General features: G+C 41.8%; 13 non-coding genes across 13 annotated transcripts; all 13 read right to left on the reverse strand.

Annotated features, from left to right (window-relative positions):
• Positions 1-404: 404 nt before the first annotated feature.
• LOC149981620 (signal recognition particle RNA) lies at positions 405-703 on the reverse strand. Its single transcript, XR_016482827.1, has one exon.
• A 924-nt stretch (positions 704-1,627) lies between these two features.
• Positions 1,628-1,926, reverse strand: LOC149981621 (signal recognition particle RNA). The gene has a single exon (XR_016482877.1).
• Positions 1,927-2,849: 923 nt separating this feature from the next.
• On the reverse strand, positions 2,850-3,148 carry LOC149981622 (signal recognition particle RNA). The gene has a single exon (XR_016482869.1).
• Positions 3,149-4,081: 933 nt separating this feature from the next.
• Positions 4,082-4,380, reverse strand: LOC149981623 (signal recognition particle RNA). The gene has a single exon (XR_016482969.1).
• A 923-nt stretch (positions 4,381-5,303) lies between these two features.
• On the reverse strand, positions 5,304-5,602 carry LOC149981624 (signal recognition particle RNA). The gene has a single exon (XR_016482870.1).
• A 932-nt stretch (positions 5,603-6,534) lies between these two features.
• Positions 6,535-6,833, reverse strand: LOC149981625 (signal recognition particle RNA). Its single transcript, XR_016482970.1, has one exon.
• Positions 6,834-7,765: 932 nt separating this feature from the next.
• Positions 7,766-8,064, reverse strand: LOC149981626 (signal recognition particle RNA). The gene has a single exon (XR_016482828.1).
• Positions 8,065-8,987: 923 nt separating this feature from the next.
• Positions 8,988-9,286, reverse strand: LOC149981627 (signal recognition particle RNA). Its single transcript, XR_016482819.1, has one exon.
• Positions 9,287-10,213: 927 nt separating this feature from the next.
• On the reverse strand, positions 10,214-10,511 carry LOC149981628 (signal recognition particle RNA). The gene has a single exon (XR_016482901.1).
• Positions 10,512-11,434: 923 nt separating this feature from the next.
• On the reverse strand, positions 11,435-11,733 carry LOC149981629 (signal recognition particle RNA). The gene has a single exon (XR_016482818.1).
• Positions 11,734-12,656: 923 nt separating this feature from the next.
• LOC149981630 (signal recognition particle RNA) lies at positions 12,657-12,947 on the reverse strand. Its single transcript, XR_016482906.1, has one exon.
• Positions 12,948-13,869: 922 nt separating this feature from the next.
• Positions 13,870-14,168, reverse strand: LOC149981631 (signal recognition particle RNA). The gene has a single exon (XR_016482891.1).
• A 931-nt stretch (positions 14,169-15,099) lies between these two features.
• LOC149981632 (signal recognition particle RNA) lies at positions 15,100-15,398 on the reverse strand. The gene has a single exon (XR_016482975.1).
• Between the last annotated feature and the right edge of the window lie 176 nt (positions 15,399-15,574).

A 15,574-nucleotide genomic window follows, 5' to 3' on the forward strand; every position in this document is an offset into this window, starting at 1 on the left:
ATGATTCCACTTTTTGTATTCGTTTGCATCACCTTCAATAAGGGACTTAATTTGAAGGTGAATCTCAAATTCCAATGATTTGGCTAATCATTATTGTGGCTCATTTCACACAGGTAAATGAACCTATCCGAACTGTCTGTCTGTCGATGGTGATGGGAGAGCTGGCCTCAGTTTCATGCTAAGCATCGCGCTAGCACCTACTCCTCCCTCAACGGTCCGTGCTGCATTTTGTTGCCGGTATCCACACATCTCGTCAGTAGTAGTCAGTATAATTCTCGATTATCAGAAGGTATAACGGTAATTGTTTTTGGAAAGCTGAAAAAAAGTGTCGACTTTTCATGGTCTGATAAACATTTCGAAGTGACAATTTGTGTAGCAGATAAAAATAAGTTTTTTTTTAAATGAAAAGATTAGGTCTCGATGTTTTGCCAAGGCTGCACTGCAGCATCTACTCACAGGTATTATCCCACTACTGGACAGCACGGGGGATTTGACCTGCTTCGTTTCCGACCTGGGCCGGTTCACCCCTCCTTAGACAACCTGGTGGTCCCGGGCTCCCCCAGGAACACCATATCGATACCGAACTTAGCGTGGACACCCGTTTGACATAGCGTGCTGCAGCCCAGAGCTCCTCAGCTCACTTGATCCACCAACCTCAGCCTCCCAGTGACTTGGATTACAGGCACATGCCACCGCACCCGGCGAGATATTCAGCTGCAGGTAAAGGTGATAGAGGTAGGAGTCTGTGACGTATTTACGAAGGACGGTTGTAGGCTAAAGGCCTTTGCATGGGAAAAACTAAGAAGTGCTGCTTCTATAAAGCTAGTGCGTACACTGTCATTGGATGTCCAGTTGGGCCCTTGGTAGGTTAAGGTTGATTTGAAGATATTGGTACATATGCAGAAACACACATGAAATGTGATGTCATGCAAAAACAGGTAAAAATATATAATCTGCCTAAATATATCATCAAAGGTGTATCATCAAAAGTTGTACACAACAAATAGGCAAAACACCAAATCAATAGATATGCATATCAAATGCCTTTAGTGATGGAGAATGTAATTTGCATAGTTTGAGAGCTCTTGCCCAAAGCAATTATGCAGTCTAAAATATCCACAGTGTGATTTCAATTGTTTTCTGATTATTGTCAAATATATTACTTATAGTATTTTAAATTATGTAACAACATTCCAACCTTGTATAACTCAATCTAGTACAAACATATGACATGATTCCACTTTTTGTATTCGTTTGCATCACCTTCAATAAGGGACTTAATTTGAAGGTGAATCTCAAATTCCAATGATTTGGCTAATCATTATTGTGGCTCAGGTAAATGAACCTATCCGAACTGTCTGTCTGTCGATGGTGATGGGAGAGCTGGCCTCAGTTTCATGCTAAGCATCGCGCTAGCACTTACTCCTCCCTCAACGGTCCGTGCTGCATTTTGTTACCGGTATCCACACATCTCGTCAGTAGTAGTCAGTATAATTCTCGATTATCAGAAGGTATAACGGTAATTGTTTTTGGAAAGCTGAAAAAAAGTGTCGACTTTTCATGGTCTGATAAACATTTCGAAGTGACAATTTGTGTAGCAGATAAAAATACGTTTTTTTTTTAAATGAAAAGATTAGGTCTCGATGTTTTGCCAAGGCTGCACTGCAGCATCTACTCACAGGTATTATCCCACTACTGGACAGCACGGGGGATTTGACCTGCTTCGTTTCCGACCTGGGCCGGTTCACCCCTCCTTAGACAACCTGGTGGTCCCGGGCTCCCCCAGGAACACCATATCGATACCGAACTTAGCGTGGACACCCGTTCGACATAGCGTGCTGCAGCCCAGAGCTCCTCAGCTCACTTGATCCACCAACCTCAGCCTCCCAGTGACTTGGATTACAGGCACATGCCACCACACCCGGTGAGATATTCAGCTGCAGGTAAAGGTGATAGAGGTAGGAGTCTGTGACGTAATTACGAAGGACGGTTGTAGGCTAAAGGCCTTTGCATGGGAAAAACTAAGAAGTGCTGCTTCTATAAAGCTAGTGCGTACACTGTCATTGGATGTCCAGTTGGGCCCTTGGTAGGTTAAGGTTGATTTGAAGATATTGGTACATATGCAGAAACACACATGAAATGTGATGTCATGCAAAAACAGGTAAAAATATATAATCTGCCTAAATATATCATCAAAGGTGTATCATCAAAAGTTGTACACAACAAATAGGCAAAACACCAAATCAATAGATATGCATATCAAATGCCTTTAGTGATGGAGAATGTCATTTGCCTAGTTTGAGAGCTCTTGCCCAAAGCAATTATGCAGTCTAAAATATCCACAGTGTGATTTCAATTGTTTTCTGATTATTGTCAAATATATTACTTATAGTATTTTAAATTATGTAACAACATTCCAACCTTGTATAACTCAATCTAGTATAAACATATGACATGATTCCACTTTTTGTATTCGTTTGCATCACCTTCAATAAGGGACTTAATTTGAAGGTGAATCTCAAATTCCAATGATTTGGCTAATCATTATTGTGGCTCAGGTAAATGAACCTATCCGAACTGTCTGTCTGTCGATGGTGATGGGAGAGCTGGCCTCAGTTTCATGCTAAGCATCGCGCTAGCACTTACTCCTCCCTCAACGGTCCGTGCTGCATTTTGTTACCGGTATCCACACATCTCGTCAGTAGTAGTCAGTATAATTCTCGATTATCAGAAGGTATAACGGTAATTGTTTTTGGAAAGCTGAAAAAAAGTGTCGACTTTTCATGGTCTGATAAACATTTCGAAGTGACAATTTGTGTAGCAGATAAAAATATGTTTTTTTTTAAATGAAAAGATTAGGTCTCGATGTTTTGCCAAGGCTGCACTGCAGCATCTACTCACAGGTATTATCCCACTACTGGACAGCACGGGGGATTTGACCTGCTTCGTTTCCGACCTGGGCCGGTTCACCCCTCCTTAGACAACCTGGTGGTCCCGGGCTCCCCCAGGAACACCATATCGATACCGAACTTAGCGTGGACACCCGTTCGACATAGCGTGCTGCAGCCCAGAGCTCCTCAGCTCACTTGATCCACCAACCTCAGCCTCCCAGTGACTTGGATTACAGGCACATGCCACCGCACCCGGTGAGATATTCAGCTGCAGGTAAAGGTGATAGAGGTAGGAGTCTGTGACGTAATTACGAAGGACGGTTGTAGGCTAAAGGCCTTTGCATGGGAAAAACTAAGAAGTGCTGCTTCTATAAAGCTAGTGCGTACACTGTCATTGGATGTCCAGTTGGGCCCTTGGTAGGTTAAGGTTGATTTGAAGATATTGGTACATATGCAGAAACACACATGAAATGTGATGTCATGCAAAAACAGGTAAAAATATATAATCTGCCTAAATATATCATCAAAGGTGTATCATCAAAAGTTGTACACAACAAATAGGCAAAACACCAAATCAATAGATATGCATATCAAATGCCTTTAGTGATGGAGAATGTCATTTGCCTAGTTTGAGAGCTCTTGCCCAAAGCAATTATGCAGTCTAAAATATCCACAGTGTGATTTCAATTGTTTTCTGATTATTGTCAAATATATTACTTATAGTATTTTAAATTATGTAACAACATTCCAACCTTGTATAACTCAATCTAGTATAAACATATGACATGATTCCACTTTTTGTATTCGTTTGCATCACCTTCAATAAGGGACTTAATTTGAAGGTGAATCTCAAATTCCAATGATTTGGCTAATCATTATTGTGGCTCATTTCACACAGGTAAATGAACCTATCCGAACTGTCTGTCTGTCGATGGTGATGGGAGAGCTGGCCTCAGTTTCATGCTAAGCATCGCGCTAGCACCTACTCCTCCCTCAACGGTCCGTGCTGCATTTTGTTGCCGGTATCCACACATCTCGTCAGTAGTAGTCAGTATAATTCTCGATTATCAGAAGGTATAACGGTAATTGTTTTTGGAAAGCTGAAAAAAAGTGTCGACTTTTCATGGTCTGATAAACATTTCGAAGTGACAATTTGTGTAGCAGATAAAAATACGTTTTTTTTTTAAATGAAAAGATTAGGTCTCGATGTTTTGCCAAGGCTGCACTGCAGCATCTACTCACAGGTATTATCCCACTACTGGACAGCACGGGGGATTTGACCTGCTTCGTTTCCGACCTGGGCCGGTTCACCCCTCCTTAGACAACCTGGTGGTCCCGGGCTCCCCCAGGAACACCATATCGATACCGAACTTAGCGTGGACACCCGTTCGACATAGCGTGCTGCAGCCCAGAGCTCCTCAGCTCACTTGATCCACCAACCTCAGCCTCCCAGTGACTTGGATTACAGGCACATGCCACCGCACCCGGCGAGATATTCAGCTGCAGGTAAAGGTGATAGAGGTAGGAGTCTGTGACGTATTTACGAAGGACGGTTGTAGGCTAAAGGCCTTTGCATGGGAAAAACTAAGAAGTGCTGCTTCTATAAAGCTAGTGCGTACACTGTCATTGGATGTCCAGTTGGGCCCTTGGTAGGTTAAGGTTGATTTGAAGATATTGGTACATATGCAGAAACACACATGAAATGTGATGTCATGCAAAAACAGGTAAAAATATATAATCTGCCTAAATATATCATCAAAGGTGTATCATCAAAAGTTGTACACAACAAATAGGCAAAACACCAAATCAATAGATATGCATATCAAATGACTTTAGTGATGGAGAATGTCATTTGCCTAGTTTGAGAGCTCTTGCCCAAAGCAATTATGCAGTCTAAAATATCCACAGTGTGATTTCAATTGTTTTCTGATTATTGTCAAATATATTACTTATAGTATTTTAAATTATGTAACAACATTCCAACCTTGTATAACTCAATCTAGTACAAACATATGACATGATTCCACTTTTTGTATTCGTTTGCATCACCTTCAATAAGGGACTTAATTTGAAGGTGAATCTCAAATTCCAATGATTTGGCTAATCATTATTGTGGCTCAGGTAAATGAACCTATCCGAACTGTCTGTCTGTCGATGGTGATGGGAGAGCTGGCCTCAGTTTCATGCTAAGCATCGCGCTAGCACTTACTCCTCCCTCAACGGTCCGTGCTGCATTTTGTTACCGGTATCCACACATCTCGTCAGTAGTAGTCAGTATAATTCTCGATTATCAGAAGGTATAACGGTAATTGTTTTTGGAAAGCTGAAAAAAAGTGTCGACTTTTCATGGTCTGATAAACATTTCGAAGTGACAATTTGTGTAGCAGATAAAAATACGTTTTTTTTTAAATGAAAAGATTAGGTCTCGATGTTTTGCCAAGGCTGCACTGCAGCATCTACTCACAGGTATTATCCCACTACTGGACAGCACGGGGGATTTGACCTGCTTCGTTTCCGACCTGGGCCGGTTCACCCCTCCTTAGACAACCTGGTGGTCCCGGGCTCCCCCAGGAACACCATATCGATACCGAACTTAGCGTGGACACCCGTTCGACATAGCGTGCTGCAGCCCAGAGCTCCTCAGCTCACTTGATCCACCAACCTCAGCCTCCCAGTGACTTGGATTACAGGCACATGCCACCGCACCCGGTGAGATGTTCAGCTGCAGGTAAAGGTGATAGAGGTAGGAGTCTGTGACATAATTACGAAGGACGGTTGTAGGCTAAAGGCCTTTGCATGGGAAAAACTAAGAAGTGCTGCTTCTATAAAGCTAGTGCGTACACTGTCATTGGATGTCCAGTTGGGCCCTTGGTAGGTTAAGGTTGATTTGAAGATATTGGTACATATGCAGAAACACACATGAAATGTGATGTCATGCAAAAACAGGTAAAAATATATAATCTGCCTAAATATATCATCAAAGATGTATCATCAAAAGTTGTACACAACAAATAGGCAAAACACCAAATCAATAGATATGCATATCAAATGCCTTTAGTGATGGAGAATGTCATTTGCCTAGTTTGAGAGCTCTTGCCCAAAGCAATTATGCAGTCTAAAATATCCACAGTGTGATTTCAATTGTTTTCTGATTATTGTCAAATATATTACTTATAGTATTTTAAATTATGTAACAACATTCCAACCTTGTATAACTCAATCTAGTATAAACATATGACATGATTCCACTTTTTGTATTCGTTTGCATCACCTTCAATAAGGGACTTAATTTGAAGGTGAATCTCAAATTCCAATGATTTGGCTAATCATTATTGTGGCTCATTTCACACAGGTAAATGAACCTATCCGAACTGTCTGTCTGTCGATGGTGATGGGAGAGCTGGCCTCAGTTTCATGCTAAGCATCGCGCTAGCACCTACTCCTCCCTCAACGGTCCGTGCTGCATTTTGTTGCCGGTATCCACACATCTCGTCAGTAGTAGTCAGTATAATTCTCGATTATCAGAAGGTATAACGGTAATTGTTTTTGGAAAGCTGAAAAAAAGTGTCGACTTTTCATGGTCTGATAAACATTTCGAAGTGACAATTTGTGTAGCAGATAAAAATACGTTTTTTTTTAAATGAAAAGATTAGGTCTCGATGTTTTGCCAAGGCTGCACTGCAGCATCTACTCACAGGTATTATCCCACTACTGGACAGCACGGGGGATTTGACCTGCTTCGTTTCCGACCTGGGCCGGTTCACCCCTCCTTAGACAACCTGGTGGTCCCGGGCTCCCCCAGGAACACCATATCGATACCGAACTTAGCGTGGACACCCGTTCGACATAGCGTGCTGCAGCCCAGAGCTCCTCAGCTCACTTGATCCACCAACCTCAGCCTCCCAGTGACTTGGATTACAGGCACATGCCACCGCACCCGGCGAGATATTCAGCTGCAGGTAAAGGTGATAGAGGTAGGAGTCTGTGACGTAATTACGAAGGACGGTTGTAGGCTAAAGGCCTTTGCATGGGAAAAACTAAGAAGTGCTGCTTCTATAAAGCTAGTGCGTACACTGTCATTGGATGTCCAGTTGGGCCCTTGGTAGGTTAAGGTTGATTTGAAGATATTGGAACATATGCAGAAACACACATGAAATGTGATGTCATGCAAAAACAGGTAAAAATATATAATCTGCCTAAATATATCATCAAAGGTGTATCATCAAAAGTTGTACACAACAAATAGGCAAAACACCAAATCAATAGATATGCATATCAAATGCCTTTAGTGATGGAGAATGTCATTTGCCTAGTTTGAGAGCTCTTGCCCAAAGCAATTATGCAGTCTAAAATATCCACAGTGTGATTTCAATTGTTTTCTGATTATTGTCAAATATATTACTTATAGTATTTTAAATTATGTAACAACATTCCAACCTTGTATAACTCAATCTAGTATAAACATATGACATGATTCCACTTTTTGTATTCGTTTGCATCACCTTCAATAAGGGACTTAATTTGAAGGTGAATCTCAAATTCCAATGATTTGGCTAATCATTATTGTGGCTCATTTCACACAGGTAAATGAACCTATCCGAACTGTCTGTCTGTCGATGGTGATGGGAGAGCTGGCCTCAGTTTCATGCTAAGCATCGCGCTAGCACCTACTCCTCCCTCAACGGTCCGTGCTGCATTTTGTTGCCGGTATCCACACATCTCGTCAGTAGTAGTCAGTATAATTCTCGATTATCAGAAGGTATAACGGTAATTGTTTTTGGAAAGCTGAAAAAAAGTGTCGACTTTTCATGGTCTGATAAACATTTCGAAGTGACAATTTGTGTAGCAGATAAAAATACGTTTTTTTTTAAATGAAAAGATTAGGTCTCGATGTTTTGCCAAGGCTGCACTGCAGCATCTACTCACAGGTATTATCCCACTACTGGACAGCACGGGGGATTTGACCTGCTTCGTTTCCGACCTGGGCCGGTTCACCCCTCCTTAGACAACCTGGTGGTCCCGGGCTCCCCCAGGAACACCATATCGATACCGAACTTAGCGTGGACACCCGTTTGACATAGCGTGCTGCAGCCCAGAGCTCCTCAGCTCACTTGATCCACCAACCTCAGCCTCCCAGTGACTTGGATTACAGGCACATGCCACCGCACCCGGCGAGATATTCAGCTGCAGGTAAAGGTGATAGAGGTAGGAGTCTGTGACGTATTTACGAAGGACGGTTGTAGGCTAAAGGCCTTTGCATGGGAAAAACTAAGAAGTGCTGCTTCTATAAAGCTAGTGCGTACACTGTCATTGGATGTCCAGTTGGGCCCTTGGTAGGTTAAGGTTGATTTGAAGATATTGGTACATATGCAGAAACACACATGAAATGTGATGTCATGCAAAAACAGGTAAAAATATATAATCTGCCTAAATATATCATCAAAGGTGTATCATCAAAAGTTGTACACAACAAATAGGCAAAACACCAAATCAATAGATATGCATATCAAATGCCTTTAGTGATGGAGAATGTCATTTGCCTAGTTTGAGAGCTCTTGCCCAAAGCAATTATGCAGTCTAAAATATCCACAGTGTGATTTCAATTGTTTTCTGATTATTGTCAAATATATTACTTATAGTATTTTAAATTATGTAACAACATTCCAACCTTGTATAACTCAATCTAGTATAAACATATGACATGATTCCACTTTTTGTATTCGTTTGCATCACCTTCAATAAGGGACTTAATTTGAAGGTGAATCTCAAATTCCAATGATTTGGCTAATCATTATTGTGGCTCAGGTAAATGAACCTATCCGAACTGTCTGTCTGTCGATGGTGATGGGAGAGCTGGCCTCAGTTTCATGCTAAGCATTGCGCTAGCACTTACTCCTCCCTCAACGGTCCGTGCTGCATTTTGTTACCGGTATCCACACATCTGGTCAGTAGTAGTCAGTATAATTCTCGATTATCAGAAGGTATAACGGTAATTGTTTTTGGAAAGCTGAAAAAAAGTGTCGACTTTTCATGGTCTGATAAACATTTCGAAGTGACAATTTGTGTAGCAGATAAAAATACGTTTTTTTTTAAATGAAAAGATTAGGTCTCAATGTTTTGCCAAGGCTGCACTGCAGCATCTACTCACAGGTATTATCCCACTACTGGACAGCACGGGGGATTTGACCTGCTTCGTTTCCGACCTGGGCCGGTTCACCCCTCCTTAGACAACCTGGTGGTCCCGGGCTCCCCCAGGAACACCATATCGATACCGAACTTAGCGTGGACACCCGTTCGACATAGCGTGCTGCAGCCCAGAGCTCCTCAGCTCACTTGATCCACCAACCTCAGCCTCCCAGTGACTTGGATTACAGGCACATGCCACCGCACCCGGTGAGATATTCAGCTGCAGGTAAAGGTGATAGAGGTAGGAGTCTGTGACGTAATTACGAAGGACGGTTGTAGGCTAAAGGCCTTTGCATGGGAAAAACTAAGAAGTGCTGCTTCTATAAAGCTAGTGCGTACACTGTCATTGGATGTCCAGTTGGGCCCTTGGTAGGTTAAGGTTGATTTGAAGATATTGGTACATATGCAGAAACACACATGAAATGTGATGTCATGCAAAAACAGGTAAAAATATATAATCTGCCTAAATATATCATCAAAGGTGTATCATCAAAAGTTGTACACAACAAATAGGCAAAACACCAAATCAATAGATATGCATATCAAATGCCTTTAGTGATGGAGAATGTCATTTGCCTAGTTTGAGAGCTCTTGCCCAAAGCAATTATGCAGTCTAAAATATCCACAGTGTGATTTCAATTGTTTTCTGATTATTGTCAAATATATTACTTATAGTATTTTAAATTATGTAACAACATTCCAACCTTGTATAACTCAATCTAGTATAAACATATGACATGATTCCACTTTTTGTATTCGTTTGCATCACCTTCAATAAGGGACTTAATTTGAAGGTGAATCTCAAATTCCAATGATTTGGCTAATCATTATTGTGGCTCAGGTAAATGAACCTATCCGAACTGTCTGTCTGTCGATGGTGATGGGAGAGCTGGCCTCAGTTTCATGCTAAGCATCGCGCTAGCACTTACTCCTCCCTCAACGGTCCGTGCTGCATTTTGTTACCGGTATCCACACATCTCGTCAGTAGTAGTCAGTATAATTCTCGATTATCAGAAGGTATAACGGTAATTGTTTTTGGAAAGCTGAAAAAAAGTGTCGACTTTTCATGGTCTGATAAACATTTCGAAGTGACAATTTGTGTAGCAGATAAAAATATGTGTTTTTTTTTTTAAATGAAAAGATTAGGTCTCGATGTTTTGCCAAGGCTGCACTGCAGCATCTACTCACAGGTATTATCCCACTACTGGACAGCACGGGGGATTTACATGCTTCGTTTCCGACCTGGGCCGGTTCACCCCTCCTTAGACAACCTAGTGGTCCCGGGCTCCCCCAGGAACACCATATCGATACCGAACTTTGCGTGGACACCCGTTCGACTTAGAGTGCTGCAGCCCAGAGCTCCTCAGCTCACTTGATCCACCAACCTCAGCCTCCCAGTGACTTGGATTACAGGCACATGCCACCGCACCCGGCGAGATATACAGCTGCAGGTAAAGGTGATAGAGGTAGGAGTCTGTGACGTAATTACGAAGGACGGTTGTGGGCTAAAGGCCTTTGCATGGGAAAAACTAAGAAGTGCTGCTTCTATAAAGCTAGTGCGTACACTGTCATTGGATGTCCAGTTGGGCCCTTGGTAGGTTAAGGTTGATTTGAAGATATTGGTACATATGCAGAAACACACATGAAATGTGATGTCATGCAAAAACAGATAAAAATATATAATCTGCCTAAATATATCATCAAAGGTGTATCATCAAAAGTTGTACACAACAAATAGGCAAAACACCAAATCAATAGATATGCATATCAAATGCCTTTAGTGATGGAGAATGTCATTTGCCTAGTTTGAGAGCTCTTGCCCAAAGCAATTATGCAGTCTAAAATATCCACAGTGTGATTTTAATTGTTTTCTGATTATTGTCAAATATATTACTTATAGTATTTTAAATTATGTAACAACATTCCAACCTTGTATAACTCAATCTAGTGCAAACATATGACATGATTCCACTTTTTGTATTCGTTTGCATCACCTTCAATAAGGGACTTAATTTGAAGGTGAATCTCAAATTCCAATGATTTGGCTAATCATTATTGTGGCTCAGGTAAATGAACCTATCCGAACTGTCTGTCTGTCGATGGTGATGGGAGAGCTGGCCTCAGTTTCATGCTAAGCATCGCGCTAGCACTTACTCCTCCCTCAACGGTCCGTGCTGCATTTTGTTACCGGTATCCACACATCTCGTCAGTAGTAGTCAGTATAATTCTCGATTATCAGAAGGTATAACGGTAATTGTTTTTGGAAAGCTGAAAAAAAGTGTTGACTTTTCATGGTCTGATAAACATTTCGAAGTGACAATTTGTGTAGCAGATAAAAATACGTTTTTTTTTAAATGAAAAGATTAGGTCTCGATGTTTTGCCAAGGCTGCACTGCAGCATCTACTCACAGGTATTATCCCACTACTGGACAGCACGGGGGATTTGACCTGCTTCGTTTCCGACCTGGGCCGGTTCACCCCTCCTTAGACAACCTGGTGGTCCCGGGCTCCCCCAGGAACACCATATCGATACCGAACTTAGCGTGGACACCCGTTTGACATAGCGTGCTGCAGCCCAGAGCTCCTCAGCTCACTTGATCCACCAACCTCAGCCTCCCAGTGACTTGGATTACAGGTACATGCCACCGCACCCGGCGAGATATTCAGCTGCAGGTAAAGGTGATAGAGGTAGGAGTCTGTGACGTATTTACGAAGGACAGTTGTAGGCTAAAGGCCTTTGCATGGGAAAAACTAAGAAGTGCTGCTTCTATAAAGCTAGTGCGTACACTGTCATTGGATGTCCAGTTGGGCCCTTGGTAGGTTAAGGTTGATTTGAAGATATTGGTACATATGCAGAAACACACATGAAATGTGATGTCATGCAAAAACAGGTAAAAATATATAATCTGCCTAAATATATCATCAAAGGTGTATCATCAAAAGTTGTACACAACAAATAGGCAAAACACCAAATCAATAGATATGCATATCAAATGCCTTTAGTGATGGAGAATGTCATTTGCCTAGTTTGAGAGCTCTTGCCCAAAGCAATTATGCAGTCTAAAATATCCACAGTGTGATTTCAATTGTTTTCTGATTATTGTCAAATATATTACTTATAGTATTTTAAATTATGTAACAACATTCCAACCTTGTATAACTCAATCTAGTACAAACATATGACATGATTCCACTTTATGTATTCGTTTGCATCACCTTCAATAAGGGACTTAATTTGAAGGTGAATCTCAAATTCCAATGATTTGGCTAATCATTATTGTGGCTCAGGTAAATGAACCTATCCGAACTGTCTGTCTGTCGATGGTGATGGGAGAGCTGGCCTCAGTTTCATGCTAAGCATCGCGCTAGCACTTACTCCTCCCTCAACGGTCCGTGCTGCATTTTGTTACTGGTATCCACACATCTCGTCAGTAGTAGTCAGTATAATTCTCGATTATCAGAAGGTATAACGGTAATTGTTTTTGGAAAGCTGCAAAAAAGTGTCCACTTTTCATGGTCTGATAAACATTTCGAAGTGACAATTTGTGTAGCAGATAAAAATACGTTTTTAAAAAAATGAAAAGATTAGGTCTTGATGTTTTGCCAAGGCTGCACCTACTCACAGGTATTATCCCACTACTGGACAGCACAGGGGATTAGACCTGCTTCGTTTCCGACCTGGGCCGGTTCACCCCTCCTTAGACAACCTGGTGGTCCCGGGCTCCCCCAGGAACACCATATCAATACCAAACTTAGCGTGGACACCCGTTCGACATAGTGTGCTGCAGCCTAGAGCTCCTCAGCTCACTTGATCCACCAACCTCAGCCTCCCAGTGACTTGGATTACAGGCACATGCCACCGCACCCGGCGAGATATTCAGCTGCAGGTAAAGGTGATAGAGGTAGGAGTCTGTGACGTAATTACGAAGGACGGTTGTGGGCTAAAGGCCTTTGCATGGGAAAAACTAAGAAGTGCTGCTTCTATAAAGCTAGTGCGTACACTGTCATTGGATGTCCAGTTGGGCCCTTGGTAGGTTAAGGTTGATTTGAAGATATTGGTACATATGCAGAAACACACATGAAATGTGATGTCATGCAAAAACAGGTAAAAATATATAATCTGCCTAAATATATCATCAAAGGTGTATCATCAAAAGTTGTACACAACAAATAGGCAAAACACCAAATCAATAGATATGCATATCAAATGCCTTTAGTGATGGAGAATGTAATTTGCCTAGTTTGAGAGCTCTTGCCCAAAGCAATTATGCAGTCTAAAATATCCACAGTGTGATTTTAATTGTTTTCTGATTATTGTCAAATATATTACTTATAGTATTTTAAATTATGTAACAACATTCCAACCTTGTATAACTCAATCTAGTGCAAACATATGACATGATTCCACTTTTTGTATTCGTTTGCATCACCTTCAATAAGGGACTTAATTTGAAGGTGAATCTCAAATTCCAATGATTTGGCTAATCATTATTGTGGCTCAGGTAAATGAACCTATCCGAACTGTCTGTCTGTCGATGGTGATGGGAGAGCTGGCCTCAGTTTCATGCTAGGCATCGCGCTAGCACTTACGACTCCCTCAACGGTCCGTGCTGCATTTTGTTGCCGGTATTCACACATTTCGTCAGTAGTAGTCAGTATAATTCTCGATTATCAGAAGGTATAACGGTAATTGTTTTTGGAAAGCTGCAAAACAGTGTCGACTTTTCATGGTCTGCTAAACATTTCGAAGTGACAATTTGTGTAGCAGATAAAAATAGGTTTTTAAAAAATGAAAAGATTTGGTCTCGATGTTTTGCCAAGGCTGCACTGCAGCATCTACTCACAGGTATTATCCCACCACTGGACAGCACAGGGGATTTGACCTGCTTCGTTTCCGACCTGGGCCGGTTCACCCCTCCTTAGACAACCTGGTGGTCCCAGGCTCCCCTAGGAACACCATATCGATACCGAACTTAGCGTGGACACCCGTTCGACATAGTGTGCTGCAGACCAGAGCTCCTCAGCTCACTTGATCCACCAACCTCAGCCTCCCAGTGACTTGGATTACAGACACATGCCACCGCACCCGGCGAGATATTCAGCTGCAGGTAAAGGTGATAGAGGTAGGAGTCTGTGACATAATTACGAAGGATGGTTGTAGGCTAAAGGCCTTTGCATGGGAAAAATTAAGAAGTGCTGCTTCTATAAAGCTAGTGCATACACTGTCATTGGATGTCCAGTTGGTCCCTTGGTAGGTTTAGGTTGATTTGAAGATATTGGTACATATGCAGAAACACACAAGAAATGTGATGTCATGCAAAAACAGGTAAAATATATATAATCTGCCTAAATATATCATCAAAGGTGTATCATCAAAAGTTGTACACAACAAATAGGCAAAACACCAAATCAATAGATATGCATATCAAATGCCTTTAGTGATGGTGAATGTAATTTGCCTAGTTTGAGAGCTCTTTCCCAATGCAATTATGCAGTCTAAAATATGCACAGTGTGATTTCAATTGTTTTCTGATTATTGTCAAATATATGAATTATTATATTTTAAATTATGTAACAACATTCCAACCTTGTATAACTTAATCTAGTACAAACATATGACATGATTCCACTTTTTGTATTCGTTTGCATCACCTTCAATAAGGGACTTAATTGAAGGTGAATCTCAAATTCCAATGATTTGGCTAATCATTATTGTGGCTCATTTCACACAAGTAAATGAACCTATCCGAACTGTCTGTCTGTCGATGGTGATGGGAGAGCTGGCCTCAGTTTCATGCTAGGCATCGCGCTAGCACTTACGACTCCCTCAACGGTCCGTGCTGCATTTTGTTGCCGGTATTCACACATTTCGTCAGTAGTAGTCAGTATAATTCTCGATTATCAGAAGGTATAACGGTAATTGTTTTTGGAAAGCTGCAAAACAGTGTCGACTTTTCATGGTCTGCTAAACATTTCGAAGTGACAATTTGTGTAGCAGATAAAAATAGGTTTTTAAAAAATGAAAAGATTAGGTCTCAATGTTTTGCCAAGGCTGCACTGCAGCATCTACTCACAGGTATTATCCCACCACTGGACAGCACGGGGGAATTGACCTGCTTCGTTTCCGACCTGGGCCGGTTCACCCCTCCTTAGACAACCTGGTGGTCCCAGGCTCCCCTAGGAACACCATATCGATACCGAACTTAGCGTGGACACCCGTTCGACATAGTGTGCTGCAGCCCAGAGCTCCTCAGCTCACTTGATCCACCAACCTCAGCCTCCCAGTGACTTGGATTACAGGCACATGCCACTGCACCCGGCGAGATATTCAGCTGCAGGTAAAGGTGATAGAGGTAGGAGTGTGTGACATAATTACGAAGGATGGTTGTAGGCTAAAGGCCTTTGCATGGGAAAAACTAAGAAGTGCTGCTTCTATAAAGCTAGTGCATACACTTTCATTGGATGTCCCGTTGGTCCCTTGGTAGGTTTAGGTTGAT

The sequence above is a fragment of the Oncorhynchus mykiss genome, chromosome 8 (assembly GCF_057628025.1).
Source record: "Oncorhynchus mykiss isolate SJ-2025 chromosome 8, ASM5762802v1, whole genome shotgun sequence".
Taxonomy (NCBI): Eukaryota; Metazoa; Chordata; class Actinopteri; order Salmoniformes; family Salmonidae; genus Oncorhynchus; species Oncorhynchus mykiss.